The following is a 14,087-nucleotide window of genomic DNA, read 5'->3' as shown; positions in this document are numbered from 1 at the left end:
CACGTCTAACCAGTACACACCCATTCAACATTCCGAAGCCAGGGATCACCCTCGGCAACGTTCAAGAAAAACCTTGAGACGGGGAGGCTACAACCTCGCGTAGCATGGGATCAAATTTCTATACGCGCCCTCTAAGGGGGTGCCCCCCCTCTCGGTCCCAACCGGAAACACCCATGCCCCCTGACCGGATGACTGGCTTTAATCCTGGGCCAAGGTACCATCATCCCGGCCCCTCTGTTTGGTGTGTACACGGAAAGAGGTTACCAACTTACTAAACCGCATCCTGGCAAATGGAACATGTGGCAGCACGGAGGGGAAAAGAATGATAACGTGACTCCGTCCACGTTAACGTCGGAATTTGCCGGATGACGCAAGGCTGGCATGCTACAACAGTACCACCTTGCTGCCCTTCATGTCACCACATGATTAGGCCATCTCTCATCAGAGATCATCGCAACTTTGGAACATGCGGGTAGTTGCCTCACAAGCAACGGGGAACTCACCGATACTCAAATGTCACGCACAAACTTTCACGCAAACATGCAAAACACCTCTCATATCAAATGTTCAAACATGCTTGCCTGTTTCGGAGAAGTCGGAATCTAGCTCGGCGAAGTTCGCGGCTCCGTCACCTCTTCCGGAACCTACGGCAATAACGAAAACGGGCACTAACGTGAAAATCAACGCGTGCACACAAACTTCTCCAAAAAATTTCCAAATAAATCCCATAAAAAACTAGACAAAATTTTAAGAAGGTCAGAAAAAGAATCACTCAAAAATCACTTTTTATTAAAAAGTTATAAAGGTTTCTGTCCAGGGACCTATCTGTAATGAAACAGAAAAGTCCCAGGGTTTTAACTGAGAAAACAGAAAATGATTCGATTGGAAATGCGCAAGCTCAAGAGGAAAGCGTATTTTGCCCGAAGGTGCCAACAGAAAACGGTTCGAGGGAGAATAGAACAGAGGCTGACAGGGGGGTCCCACATGTCAGGTTTAAAAAGGCTCACCGGCGCCCGAAGACTGCGGTGGACGCCGGCGCCGAACCACGGCGAGTTAGGAGGATCGGAGGGTACCAAGAGCTTCAGCGTGTCCTTCCGCGTCGGTGGGTGGTGGACTCGACCGTCGGAGAGCACCACGTCGACGGCGACACTTTCTCCGGCGGACGGCGGCTCGGGTGGTGGTGGAGAACTCCGGTGGAGGGCTGCAAACTTTGAATTGAAGTGTGGGTCAGAAGGAGGGATGCATAGTGAAGCTACTGGCAAGAGATGGGAGGCAGAGGCGCACGCACGGGAGCGAATCGAGCTGGATCCCGTGGCGGGTCGCGGCGGCCGGAGTCAAGGAAGGAGACCTCCTCGGGGCTCTTCCAGTGGCTAGGCATGCTCTAGGTGGAGTGCAGGGATGGTGTGGGTTCGAGTCGAAGCTCGGGGCCTCTATTTATAGGCAGATCGACGGGGTGGCCGTGAACGGAGAATCTCCGGCGAGCGATTACGGCGATGCAGTGGATTGGCAGGAGGTTTGAGTTGTCAGGCAGCATCAGTGGAGGTTACTGGTGGCGTTCCTCCGCTAATCCCGGCTGGTCTTGGCATAACGGCGTCGGTCCACGGTGGAGTGGCCGCACGGGCACGTCGGCGGCAGAGAGCGCGCTCCGGGCCCTGCGGTTCACGACGAGAGTGGCAGTGCGTTCGGGGGAGTGGAAGGCCACGCGGCGCGCTCCGGTGGCTTGGGCGGCGCTGGGTGGCGCCGTCGGCGCTGCGCCTCTCTCTGGCGGCCGCAAAGCCGCCGCTGGCGTCGGTCACGGGGCGGCGCACCTTCTGCTGCTCGTCGCCGATGTCCGCAAGGTGCCAGGCGTTCGTGCGGAGCAGGAACAAGGGGGAGGGGACGAGGAGCAAGGCGCCAACGCTGCACTGTCGAGATCGACAACATGTTCTGAAGAAAACGACAGTAGGGCACTGAACTGAATTTCTGAATCTCTGAACTTGACATTGACAAAGCACTGCAGGTGTTCGACAGAATGATTTGGCAATGACAATTTTTTTTCTGGAGCTGGTACTTGGTGAGGTGACCACTCAATGCACCCAGAGGCTGCCTGATTTTACTTGGAATTTTTGGAAAAGGATTTGAATGAATTTCACCAAATTTGACAAATCTGGTCCAAACTTGCAGCAAGTGTAGTTTGAAAATTTTGAACTGAAGGCCAGTGGATCTTCATGGATCTTGGTTGAGGATTCAAAGGACTAGGAAGGGGAATTGGTTTGGTGGCAAAAATCAAAATAGAAAGTGGAGTTCCTTTGTAAATCACCAATGGCTAGAATAGAAGACAGAAATTTGTTTGAATAGATTTAAATGGAAAATAAATCTAGGAGGAGGTTCAGCTTGCTGGATTTGATGCAAATCATGATCCAAAGGTGAGGGAAGGTTTAGGAGAGTGGATTTGCACTAAGGCCATGGCAAGAGGGAATTGTTGAAAGTGGCAAAGGATTATTCCAAAAGCCATAGTGCATTTTCAAGAGATTTTCAAAAGTCATTTTCCTCAAGTGAAAAGTATTTTGTCTTGAGTCCAAAGTAAAAGCAAGAACCTCCAAGACCAAAAACAAGTCTTGGGTGAATCCAAACAAAACTCTTGTCATGAGAAAAATATTTGAAAGGGAGGGTCCTTTTGAAGAAATTTTTTAATTCACCTCCCTCAAGTCAAATAAAATCTTTTGAAAAATCCAAATAAAATTTTGAGTGTCACAACACCTACCCCCTTAGGAAAAATCTCGTCCTCGAGATTTCTGCTGATCCTCAAATAGATATGGATATTCTGTCCGAATGAAGTCTTCCCTTTCCCATGTAGCTTCATCCTCGGTGTGGTTGCTCCACTGAACTCTGAAAAACTTTGTCGTTTTCCGACGGGTCCTCCGTTCAGACTCTTCTAAAATCTTTACTGGCCTCCCTCTGTAGGTGAGGTCTGGTTGCACATCAATGCACTCATGAGGTACATGCTTCTCCGGGTTACTCACACATTTTCTCAATTGTGAGACGTGGAATACGTCATGGACGTCTGACAGCTCCTTTGGTAAGTCTAGTTTGTAGGCCACTATGCCTCTTCGTGCCTCAACACGGAATGGTCCAATAAATCTCGGGGCTAGCTTTCCCTTAATTTTGAACCGTTGCAGGCCCCTCATAGGTGACACTCGTAGGTATACGGAATCACCGGGTTCAAAGCTGACCTCACGATGCTTTGGATCATAGTAGCTCTTTTGTCGGCTCTGCGCTGTCTTCAGTCTGTCCCTGATTTGCTTAACTTTCTCCTCGGCCTCTTTAAGCATGTCTGGGCCGAAGATACGGCTGTCACCTGTTTCTGACCAATTCAGTGGGGTACGACACCTCCGTCCGTACAATGCTTCAAAGGGTGCCATTTGCAAGCTGGCTTGGTAACTGTTGTTGTAAGCAAATTCGGTATACGGTAAACTCTCTTCCCAACTGGCTCCATAGGTGAGCACACAGGCTCTTAGCATATCCTCTAGGGTTTGGTTTACACGTTCTGTTTGTCCATCAGTCTGAGGGTGGTACGCTGTACTGAAAGCTAGTTGCGTGCCCAGAGCTTGTTGTAGGTGATCCCAAAATTTGGAGACGAATTGTGTACCTCGGTCGGATATTATAGTCTTTGGGACTCCATGTAAGCAAACTATACAGGAGAGATAAAGTTTGGCCAGTCTTTGTGTGGAGTAGGTAGTCTTCACGGGAATGAAATGAGCAACCTTGGTTAGTCGGTCTGTGATGACCCATATGGCGTCATTTCCGCGTTGTGATCGGGGTAACCCGACAATGAAGTCCATTCCTATTTCATCCCATTTCCACTCCGGTATCCTGTTTGGCTGGAGTAGCCCTGCTGGCTTCTGATGCTCGGCCTTGATGCGCTGACATGAATCGCAACAAGCAATAAATGTGGCTATATCTCTTTTCATTCCATGCCACCACAATCTTTCCCGAATGTCCTTGTACATTTTGGTCCCTCTAGGATGTATTGAGTATGGAGCGGTGTGGCTTTCGGTTAAGATTTGTTGCTTGAGTTCCTCGATGTTAGGTACGCAAAGTCTATCTCCGTACCATAAGGTTCCTTCACTGTCTGTGATGAACTCTGAAGCCTTACCAAGGTCCACTTTCTTCTTTATACCTTCGATGCTGGGATGTCCCTGTTGAGCTTTCTTAATTTGTTCCACCAGGGTGGGTTGTATCTCCAGATTTGATATGGTACCCTCAGGGACTAACATCATGTTGAGCCTGGCGAACTCTTGCTGAAACTCAGGCCTCAAGTTTTGCGGACCGTCATTGTCCGGGCTGGGGTTTCGACTAAGGGCATCGGCCACTACATTTGCTTTCCCTGGATGGTAGTGAATACCGACATCATAGTCCTTGACCAGTTCTAACCAGCGTCGTTGGCGTAAATTTAGCTCCGGCTGTGTGAAAATATATTTGAGGCTCTTATGGTCCGTATATATTTCACAGCGATTTCCCAACAGAAAGTGCCTCCACTCCTTGAGTGCATGAATGACTGCTGCTAGCTCCAGGTCATGTGTTGGGTAATTTTCCTCATGTTTTTGCAGCTGCCTGGAGGCATATGCGACAACTTTGCCATCCTGCATCAGCACACACCCGAGACCTTTTCGGGATGCGTCACAATAAACTTCAAAACTCTTGTGTATGTCTGGCACGGTTAAGACTGGTGCGGTTGTCAGCTTCTTCTTGAGTTCTTGGAAGCTTTTCTCGCATGCTTCCGTCCATACAAATTTCTTGTCCTTCTTGAGCAACTGTGTTATTGGTTTTGCCACAGTGGAGAGTCCTTCAATAAATCTTCTGTAATATCCGGCCATTCCTAGGAAACTCCGCACATCTGTAACATTGGCGGGCGGCTTCCAGTCAAGTATGGCTTTGACTTTTTCTGGGTCTACGGCCACGCCTTCTTGGTTCAATATATGGCCTAAGAAACCAACTTGTCTTAGCCAAAATTCGCACTTGCTAAATTTGGCGTACAACTGTTTCCTCAATTCTCCCAAAACAATTCTGAGGTGCTCAGCATGCTCTTCTGGTGTCCTTGAGTAAACCAGAATATCGTCAATGAATACCACAACAAATTTGTCCATGAATTTCATAAACACTTTGTTCATGAGGTGGACGAAATATGCGGGGGCGTTCGTTAGTCCAAAAGGCATCACTGTAAACTCGTATAATCCGTATCTGGAAGTGAATGCTGTCTTGGGAATATCTTCTGTCCGTACTTTTAGTTGATGATATCCCGATCTCAAATCAATCTTTGAGAATACCTTGGCTTGTGCGAGCTTGGTCAAACAAGTCATTTATCCGTGGCATCGGATATTTGTTTTTGATGGTGACCATGTTGGGGGCTCGATAGTCTATACACAGTCTCAGTGTCCCATCCTTTTTCTTGGCGAACAACACTGGCGAACCCCAAGGTGAGGAGCTGGCTCGAATAAATCCTTTGTCCAACAACTCCTTTATCTGCTTCTTCAACTCCACTAATTCTGAGGGTGCCATTCTATAAGGTTTCTTATAGATGGGAGCGGTGCCAGGTGCTAGTTCGATGCTGAATTCTATTTCTCGGTCTGGTGGCATGCCTGGCAGTTCTTCAGGGAACACATCAGGAAACTCGCATACCACTGGGACTTTTCTCAGTTCTGCAATGTCCATTTTGTTCAGTTTTGGTTGCTGTGATCGTGGCCTTTCTTGAGCGGAAACCCTTATTGTCTTGCCATGATGGTGGGTGAGAATCACGGTCCGATTGAAACAGTCAATGAATCCTTTGTTGGTGGTCAACCAGTCCATCCCTAAAATGACATCCAATCCTTTACTCTCCAACACGATGAGATTTGCTGGGAATTGTAGTCCTTCGAACTCAATGACCACTCCTTGGCAGTAACCCTGAGCGATTTGCTTATTTCCGGGGGACTTGATGATCATAGATTTTTCCAAGGGGAGTATCGGAAAACCATGTTGTAAAACAAAACTCTTCAAAACGAACGAATGGGAAGCTCCAGAATCAAACAAAACCGTGACAGGTACTGTGTTGACAGGGAACGTACCGAGCATGATGTCTGGGGCATTCTGCGCTTCTTCCCTGGTCACATGGTTCAGGTGACCCTTCCTGTGGTTGTTGTTGGGATTAAAGTTGTTGCGCTTGGGGGCTGGATTGTTTCCACCATTGTTTGGTTTGGGGGCCGCGTTCCTCGGCTTTGGGCATTGTTTAGCATAGTGCCCTTCTTGACCACAAGCATAGCAGGTGACCCCTGGACGGTACGTGTACTCCTTGTCCCTGGCATGAAACTGTCCGACGGGCCTTGGATCAGTAGTCGTGGATCTCCTTGCTTCTGTTCGTGGAACCTCAGCCTTGCTTCGGTTGTTGCGAGCAAGAGTCGTCTTGTCCCTCTTTCTCTTACGGATATCTTCCAGACTATGGCGCTCATTCTCCAAGGTAATGGCCTTGTCCACCAGAGTTTTAAAGTCCGGAAAGGTGTGTACAATCAGTTGGCATCTTAGTGCTGGTGCCAGGCCGTCCAGGAATTTTTCCATCTTCTTGTTCTCTGTCATGTGCTCGTCATAGGCATAACGAGACAGCTGGGTAAACTGACCGTTGTATTCTGTCACTGACATGCCTCTCTGCTTCAGGTCATCAAACTCTCTCTTCTTGATTTTTATGATGCTCCTGGGGATGTGTGCCCCACGGAAGCCTTCCTTGAACTCTTCCCAGGTGATGTTGTGTTCACTGGTATCCATGTGTAGGAAGTTTTCCCACCATGCTGCAGCTGCTCCAGTAAGGTAGTGTGGTGCATAAAGCACCTTCTCATGATCTGAACACTGAGCAATAATCAGTTTCCTTTCAATGTCACGAAGCCAATCATCGGCTTCCAGTGGCCTATCGGTGTGAGCAAAAGTTGAGGGGCGGGTCTTCTGTAACTCAGATAATTTGGAATGTGGTTGATAGGGCTCACGGTGGTTTCCCATATTGATGACATGATTCATCATCTCTTGGTGCTGTTGCTGGCTTTGCTCGAAGAGACGGCATACTTGAGACAGGGCTGCTTCGCTGTCTTGTTGACTGGACTGACCCTGAGTGAAATTGTTGCTAGTCTGTATCCCATAAACCTCTTCTGGCTGATTGGGCATGGAGCGAGTCCACGGACGAGACATTTTTCCAGTCTGGGGTATCATTTTGCAAAACCCATGAGAAAAACTGTGTAGCACAAGGAAAACTTTGCAAAGGCAACAATTTAAAAGACCTCAAGGTTTTCAAGGAAAACATAAGCGGTTTTGCATGGAGAAAAGACTGCTTAACACAAATCTTACACGCGAAATACAACACATGATACAGCACTCAGGATGTGCGTACACATTCCTGACATGTTATTTAGACTAGCGTACTCCTCCGGAAGGCAGCAAACACACCAATACAAACTAGCGTACAGAGGAAACACATCATATAAGCAGACATAACGCGCGGCTACTCGGCGCTCTCTGTCGGAGATGGTGAAGATTTCCTTCCCTTTGCCGATGGCAAGACTCAGCGGTCCAGGAGAATCAACCTCCACCTCCTCTCTAGCTGGCTCCTGGCGCGTAACGCTGCGCTGCGGTGATGGTGCGGGAGCGACGGGTGGCAGAGCGGGTGCGGCGGGCGGTGCGGCTCTGACTGGAGTAGGAGCGATGACTCGGTCGAACTCCTCAGTGGTAGGCAGACGGCGAGCAGTGGCCAAAATGGCCGGTGCATAAGAGGCTGAAGACGAGACGAATGTCAGAGGCGGTGCCGTGTGGAGAAGCTCCTTCCTGCTGGCAGGACCGCCCCGGACTAAGTCCATGCGGGCAGCCACAAGATCGTCTACGAGGTTGTCAAAAGACTCCTCCAGAGCCTTGAGATACTCAACAACCATCTCGATGGCTTCATCTCGCTCTCCCCGATGGCAGGCGAATGCATATTGACTGGTGTATGGCACATGGCATGGGAGGTAGCGGTAGCGACGAGTCTTCATCGTAGGAAGGATGTCTCGAAGACGAGCTATCGCCTCACGGGCAGCCATCTGCATGGCATGCCTCTCCGTAGGCATGGCCCTTCCCACAAAACGGAAGTGGCGAGCTGTAGAGCGTCCTCCCTTGAATTGCACCACAGCTTGGTGCATAGACACGTCATCGCTGAGCTTGTGTTGATAGAGCGTGAACTCCGGGCGGGCTGCTGGCCCGATCGCGAGCTTGGTGATGGAGACGAGGAGCTTGACAAACCCCTCGGGCACGTTCGTGAACACTCGATTCTCACAGCTGCTGCCAGCCATCTACAAAAGTAGGCAAAAATTCTGAGTAGTCATGTCATAAATTTATGATGACCAACAGAAAATAGCTACAATTGCAAAATGCTGAAAAAGCACAAAAGACGCTAATAACCGATTAGCGATCGCACCTAGTGGCTTCCTACAGTCAGCCTGGCTCTGGTACCAAGCTTGTCACGACCGGTTTTTCAATAATATAATTATTGAGAGACCAATCCCTTTTACGGACCAGTAAGGAAGAATTCATTCTCACTGGTAGACAATATCATGGTCACAGAAGAAAAATACCAGGAGTACTGAATATAATACAAAGTTGAGCGGAAACTGCCCAACAATTTATTACATGCACGCCGATAAAACAAGACGGCGGATAGGGTGGCATAACTACTAACTCACGATAATAACGGTGGTGGAAATATCACCGCGAAGCAAGTGATATGACTCCTGAAGACTACAGCTCTTCGAGCATCGGAGTGAGGCTCGAGGAGACTTATAACGGGTGGCGGAAGCGTATATAATACAAGTGACCAATATCCGAGATCGCGCAGGACTGACTGGGACTCCTCTAGGCGTCGGACGCGCTATCAAACTCTTCATCCAAGAGATCGCCTTCATCAACATCTGGCCAAATCAACAAGCCAGGTGAGTACTATGAAAGTACTCGCAAGACAGTTCGGACATAAGATATAACAAATGTAAACATGAAGCATATGAACAAGTTAACCAGTGCGTTCAGACATAGAGATAATAAATACTGGGTGCCAAGCGAGGGTCTGAATGACTCCTTGAGCAGAAACTGCAGAATAGTAGTACTGGTGCCAAACGAGGGTCTGAATGACTCCTCAAGAGGAAAATGCAAGAATAATAATGCTGGTGCCAAGCGAGTGTCTGAATGAGTCCTCGAGAGGAAACTGCAGAATCATAATACTGGTGCCAAACGAGTGTCTGAATGACTCCTCGAGAGGAAACTGCAGAATAATAATACTGGTGCCAAACGAGTGTCTGAATGACTCCTCGAGAGGAAATTGCAAGAATAATAACAATGCCACAGTCGGACGTCTGAGCGACATCACATAAAGGGCTTATATCAGAAAATAAAAGACGAACATGCCACAGTCGGACGTCTGAGCGACATCACATAAAGGGCTTATATTGTAGCTCAAAAATTCATTAGCTCGAGAGTATAAATTATCACAAGTACGAGACAAATATAAGGTTAGTCCATCCACAGAAATAATAATTGAACTGGGTTTACCACTTGAGTTTGTTCACCGGGGGACAAGTTTTCCACGCGGATAGATAGGGATATACTGACTTCACTACTTGATCATGGATACGATGACTTGGGGGAATTTGACTCTGCAGAGTTTGTACTTAACCACAGCCAACGGATTTCAGTAGTCACGGGGACTAGTTCCGTTTACGGTGTTTTGGAAGAAACACGTCTAACCAGTACACACCCATTCAACATTCCGAAGCCAGGGATCACCCTCGGCAACGTTCAAGAAAAACCTTGAGACGGGGAGGCTACAACCTCGCGTAGCATGGGATCAAATTTCTATACGCGCGCTCTAAGGGGGTGCCCCCCCTCTCGGTCCCAACCGGAAACACCCATGCCCCCTGACCGGATGACTGGCTTTAATCCTGGGCCAAGGTACCATCATCCCGGCCCCTCTGTTTGGTGTGTACATGGAAAGAGGTTACCAACTTACTAAACCACATCCTGGCAAATGAAACATGTGGCAGCACAGAGGGGAAAAGAACGATAACGTGACTCCGTCCACGTTAACGTCGGAATTTGCCGGATGACGCAAGGCTGGCATGCTACAACAGTACCACCTTGCTGCCCTTCATGTCACCACATGATTAGGCCATCTCTCATCAGAGATCATCGCAACTTTGGAACATGCGGGTAGTTGCCTCACAAGCAACGGGGAACTCACCGATTGTCGGAGTAATTGGCCACGGGTAGCCTAACCGACTACCCCTGGCTCTTCAGAAAATTTATCAGGCCTTTGGGCCTTCAAGCACTCCAAGCATTTGGGCCGCCTTCCCCGGCCGGCTACCACTAAAGCCGACTCCCGGAAGGCGACCTAGCCTCACCGACTCCAAGAAGCCGGCCAAGAAGGACGCCGACTTCTAGAAGCCGGCCAAGACCACAACCACTCCTACATAACGACGACCTGATGGGGCATGGCCACAGCGCGGCCCACGACCCCCGAAGCCCGAGGCAGGCATGGCTACAGGAGGCCGTACGGGTGGGATGTCTCCCGTGCGGCCCGGCACTGTAGTCACGCCAGCCGCGACGTCATCCACGACCCCCTCCTGTATGGCCCAAGGACCGCGGGCCCCTTCAGCCAGAGAGAGGCGTGAAGGCGGCCCGGCTTTTCCTAGTCGGCCAGGAGCATAGCCGGCCTCCAGAAGCCGGCAACTCCCTTCCTCGAAGCAGGAGCCCCATTAAGGAGACAAGACGAGGTGAGGCTACGGTGATAGTCCCCGATGCGGATCACTGTAGCCACGCTTACCTCGACAAATCCCTCATCATCAGAGGCGCGACTACAGTAAGCAGCCGCCGACAAGACCCTAGGCGGTGGGGCCGGCCTGTCGACCGAGTAGCCGGCAGCCGGCAGGACCCACCAGCCGACGGGACCCAGCAGCCGGCGGAGAAGCCGGCAGGCGTAGACACTGACGGCTGGGGCCAGTTCCTAGTCGGATTACCATTGTACCCCCGGGGGGTAGGCCTATATAAACCCCCCGGAGCACCCACGCAAAGGGTTGGCACCTCTGCATGTTTGGCTTCCCAGCATAGCGCACACACACATACCATAGATAGAGAGAGGCAAGAGCTAGCCTTGTCCTTCCTCTCCCTTGATCCCAACAGCTCTAGGAGCGATTGTAGCTACTCTTTATCGATCTAGTGATCATGCGGAGACCCCGCAGAGCAGGACTAGGGGTGTTATCTCCTCGGAGAGCCCCGAACCTGGGTAAGATTCGCCGGCGTGCATGTCTTCGCCTCATCCCGTTTCCAGGCACCGGCGACGTTTTATTGGCTCCCACAATGATAAGCCATCCCTTGGCATATGTCGCACCAACCACCCGACATTTGACGCCCACCGTGGGGCCAGGTGCACCGTTGTCCGGAGACCTGTTCTGGACGGGAACCCTCTTCCTTCCCCGCGAGCGCAGCCAGCCTGCTGTGCCCGATGGCGTTTGCCCCGACGCGCTGCAAGGCGTCGACGACGCCTGCGCAGCGAGCCGCCTCGCCGATCTGCTCGGCGAGACTCGCATCTCCGACGAGCCTGCGTCCGACGCAGGCACCGATTACCCCGAGAGCCGCCTCGACAGCCTCCTCGACCAACTTCACGTCTCCAGCGAGCCCGCTGCGGACATGGAGTCTGTCGGCTCCACCGACCCGATGCTCATCGACTCCGACACCGCGTCGCTCGACGCCTACCCCTCCGACGTGGTGGTCTTCGACGACCCACTCCCTCGAGCTGACAACGGCAGCAGCGCTGTCACCGAAGTGCTGGTCATTAGCCACATCTCCAACTCGGGCGGGAGCGCCCGCGACGCTCAGCAAGCGGCGATGCACGACCTCTCCATCCCCATTCCGGCCGACGCCGACGCCGAGACCCTGGAGGCACGCCGTCTTGCCCTCATCACGGAGAGCAAGAAGATAGCCTCGATGAGACGCCTCGCTGAGGCCCACCAGCGCGAAGTCGATCGCGCCGCCTTCGGGACGCCGCCGCCCAGCGGCCCGAGCCGAGCCGGCTTCGTCCAGAAGCGCGGCGCAGCCGTTGCCAGCATGCTGGGCGCAGATCGCCCCGTCTACGCCACCCCGCTCGAGAATCTGCGAGCCGCTCAGGCGGCTGCAGAGGAGCTCAATGGGCTGGGTGCCGATGAACTCCCCTACATGACAAGACGGATCCAGCAGCTGATCGACGCGGCTGCAGAACGGCACGAAGCCGGCGCCCGAGCTGATAGTCATCCCCCGCGCCGGGAGCACGCCGCGACGTCCCGCTCTCCGACTGCGAGCGGCACGCGCCAGAGGAAAGACAAGGAGCCGGCTGCCAGCCGCAGCCGAACTCGCATCACTATCGAGCGCGACGCGGATGGCCGCCCTCGGGCGGTCGAACACCAAGGAAACCTGCCGCCTCCCCCGCCTCGAAGAGAAAGACGCCTCACTCCGCCGCCCATCACGCACCCGACTCTTGGCGACCGACTCGGCCGCCGAGAAGGAGTCGGCGAGAGTGACGCCCGCCACAGGATCGACCGCCTTGCTCGGTCCTTGGCGCTAGAAGAAGAAGACGATGTCGGCCCACCATGCTTTGGCCCCCGCATCCGCGACGAGCCCTTTCCCAAAGGGTTCTCGCTTCCCAGAGACACACCCAAGTACAACGGCTCGGTGAAGCCGGAAGATTGGCTCATCGACTACTCCACAGCCGTCAGCATCGCCAACGGCAATCGGCGCGTCGCCGTGAAGTACGTCCCCTTGATGCTGCAGGGGACGGCGCGCACGTGGCTCAACAGCCTCAAGCCATACAGCATCAACAGCTGGCTGGACTTCACCGAGGTTTTCGTCCGCAACTTCACCAGCACCTACAAGCGGCCTCCCAAGCCTCGCCAGCTCTCCCTCTGCGTCCAAGCGCCCAACGAGTCGACCCGCGACTACCTCACGCGATGGGCCGAGCTCTGCAACTCCTGCGAGGGAGTGCACGAGGTCCAGGCCATCGAGTACTTCACTGCCGGGTGCCGAGAGGGCACCCTCCTCAAGCACCGACTCCTCTGCGACGAGCCGGCTACCCTCGATGAGTTGCTGATCACCGCCGACAAGTACGCCACTGCCGACTCCTCCATGAAGACCGAGCTCTGAGTGGACGCCTCGGGGAAGGTAGTCGCTCCGGCTCCCAAGACGCCAGCTGGCGACCCAAACCGGCGCCCCTACCAGAATGACCACAAGTGCAAGGGCCCCATGCCGACTTCCTCCAGTCGGCAGGTGGCCACAGTTGAAGACGAGCAGCCCGAGGAGCGGCCCGCTCCCAAGAAGAAGGGAGGCCGGCCGCCCTGGCAGCCGTCCTTCTCCTACGAGCAAGCACTCGATGCTCCCTGCAAGTTCCACAGCGGCGTGAAGCCGTCCAACCATACAACACGTAAATGCCACTGGCTCACCCGCATCACCAAGGGCGAAGGGATGGTGCCGCCTCCGCCTCCCGGCCCGCCGCCTCCAGCTCCCCAACAGCCGGCGGCCCGGCCTGCAGTCGGCGCCATCCAAGACGAGTTCCCCGAAGCGCATGACGCTTACGTCATCTTCACAAGTCAAGTCGACGACAAGCGCAGCCGACGCCGGCAACACCAAGAAGTAAACGCAGTCGCTTCTAGCACCGCCGAATTCATGCACTGGTCGGAAAAGCCCATCAGCTGGAGCCAGGCCGACCACCCAGAGGTGATGCCTTCGCCTGGCTCCTATGCTATGGTCTTGGACGTCACCCTTGCGACGGAGAGGCGAGCTGCCAGATTTCCCCGCGTCCTGATAGACGGCGGAAGCAGTATCAACATACTGTACCGCGACACCATGGACAAGCTGAACATCAAAGCAAAGCAGCTCATGCCGAGCCGCACCGTCTTCCATGGTATCGTACTCGGCCTATCTTGCTCTCCAATCGGCAAGATCAAAATGGATGTTCTCTTCGGAGACAAAGATCACTTCCGCCGGGAAGCAATATGGTTCGAGGTGGTGGATTTGGAGAGCCCCTATCATGCACTACTTGGCCGACC

This window comes from Aegilops tauschii, chromosome 2 (genome assembly GCF_002575655.3).
Source record: "Aegilops tauschii subsp. strangulata cultivar AL8/78 chromosome 2, Aet v6.0, whole genome shotgun sequence".
In the NCBI taxonomy this organism is placed as follows: Eukaryota; Viridiplantae; Streptophyta; class Magnoliopsida; order Poales; family Poaceae; genus Aegilops; species Aegilops tauschii.
This window is presented reverse-complemented; position numbering follows the sequence as displayed.